The sequence below is a fragment of the Oncorhynchus nerka genome, linkage group LG6, assembly GCF_034236695.1.
Source record: "Oncorhynchus nerka isolate Pitt River linkage group LG6, Oner_Uvic_2.0, whole genome shotgun sequence".
Lineage (NCBI taxonomy): Eukaryota > Metazoa > Chordata > Actinopteri > Salmoniformes > Salmonidae > Oncorhynchus > Oncorhynchus nerka.
The window spans coordinates 19,636,354-19,638,924 of NC_088401.1; positions in this window are offsets into that span (position 1 = coordinate 19,636,354).

Genomic DNA, 2,571 nt, shown 5'->3' on the forward strand with positions numbered 1-2,571 from the left:
CTGCTGAGTGACAGGGAAAAATGATGACAGTGAAACATCTTGTCAACCTCAATCAGTTCGATTTATGATCAAGTCATGGTAGAGGATAATGATGAGTAAACAAGTATCAATACACTTCATACCTGGTGATGGAATTTGGTGAAGGGCTGATTTGTCATCATGTGATCGTGACTTTTAAAATATGCAGTTTGTCATTCATGCAACAATGCTCCCTGAATTGACGTCATGTTAAGTGCAACACCTTGAATCCGCTTTTTGGCACATGGTGCAACACCCTGGCAACACATTTACCGCTATCTAATATTACCATGCAGGATTCTGATTCATCAAGAGACGTTGTGGTTTTCACAGATACATGTCAAGCTGGTTACGTGATATTGAATCCTCATGACATTTTCGGCACAGTGAGAAGAGGACTGGCCACCCCTCATAGCCTGGTTCCTCTCTAGGTTTCTTCCTAGGTTCTGGCCTTTCTAGGGAGTTTTTCCTAGCCCCCGTGCTTCTACACCTGCATTGCTTGCTGTTTGGGGTTTTAGGCTGGGTTTCTGTACAGCACTTTGAGACATCAGCTGATGTGAGTATGCTTTATAAATACATTTGATTTTGATTTGATGACATGGTAATAACATGTCACAATACCATCAGTATTCTTCATACACAGACACAACTTGGCAGAGACGACAAAACATTATGAACAGAAGACAAACCCATGGTCAAACCGATTGAAGTTTCATTTTCAAAATATTTATTTCAGTCACCAACATTAGTTAATGCTTTTCAAAACCTTTCCCCTCCTCCACATTCATTCATACTGAGATGTGAGGAAAAAATACTGCAAATTTAATTTAAATCAGATTAAGAAATCCAAACCTAAACTTAAACTCAAAACCACATAGACAGTTATCGTGAGGTAGGCCTTATTCCGTATTACCTAAGAGGTCTGGATAAGTAAGTCAATGCCCACCCCCCCTCCCAACACACTGCTATGAGATTCAGCATCCAGCTATGACAAATATTAGAGGCTGTGGGCTAGAAGAATTCCAGGCAACCAGAAGCTGTGTGTTTGTCCCAGGGCCAGAGGCTGACATAGCTGCACTGTGGGCCACACGTGATTGCAGCATGCAGCTGTAGCTAGCTGGTGTAACAGAGCCAGCCATGCATTAGCATTGGCCCTGCAGTGACGAACAGCCTCTCAGGATCCTGTCAGTTGAACTTATCATACACACACACACACACACACACACACACACACACACACACACACACACACACACACACACACACACACACACACACACACACACACACACACACACACACACACGCATATGAACACATATATACACACACCCACAAAAACATGCAGAAACACTTATGCAAACACACAAACGCACAGAGTTGGGATGAATGCTCATATACACTCACAAACACATTGCACACATTCACACACACATAGGCCTACACACACACGTTGCAATCCCTATTCACATCAGCCTGTGAACAAAACTACCCATATTCTCAACATATCCTTCTATCTAACCCTACATATGAATTAGTCCTTGGGAAAACTCCACTGACCAAGCACAGTGGTTAGTACAGTAACAGTGAAGGGAATCTCTCTGGATATGATATAAAAGTCCAGGCAACACCTTCTTCTTATAAAGCAGCCAGGCAGTCTGAACCCCTCTCCCTCCTTCTCAAACAACAGACAGCCAGGCTGAACCCCTCTCCCCCCCTTCTCAAACAACAGACAGTCAGTCTGAACCCCTCTCCCCTCCTTCTCAAACAACAGACAGTCAGTCTGATCCCCTCTCCCCTCCTTCTCAAACAACAGACAGTCAGTCTGATCCCCTCTCCCCTCCTTCTCAAAAAACAGACAGCCAGTCTGATCCCCCCCCTCCCCTCCTTCTAAAAAAACGGACAGCAGCCTGATCCCTTCTCCCCTCCTTCTCAAAAAACAGCCAGCCATTCTGATCCCCTCTCCCTTCCTTCTCATATAACAGCCAGCCAGTCTGAGCCCCTCTCCCCTCCTTCTCATAGAGCAGCCAGCCAGTCTGAGCCCCTCTTCCCTCCTTCTCATAGAGCAGCCAGCCAGTCTGAGCCCCTTTCCCCTCCTTCTCAAAAAACAGCCAGCCATTCTGATCCCCTCTCCCCTCCTTCTCAAACAACAGACAGCCATTCTGATCCCCCCTCCCCTCCTTCTAAAAAAACAGACAGCAGCCTGATCCTCTCTCCCCTCCTTCTCAAAAAACAGACAGCCAGTCTGATCCCCCCTCCCCTCCTTCTAAAAAAACAGACAGCAGCCTGATCCCCTCTCCCCTCCTTCTAAAAAAACAGACAGCAGCCTGATCCCCTCTCCCCTCCTTCTCAAAAAACAGCCAGCCAGTCTGATCCCCTCTCCCCTCCTTCTCATAAAGCAGCCAGCCAGTCTGAGCCCCTCTCCCCTCCTTCTTACAGAGCAGCCAGCCAGTCTGAGCCCCTCTCCCCTCCTTCTCATAAAGCAGCCAGCCAGTCTGAGCCCCTCTCCCCTCCTTCTCATAAAGCAGCCAGCCAGTCTAAGCCCCTCTCCCT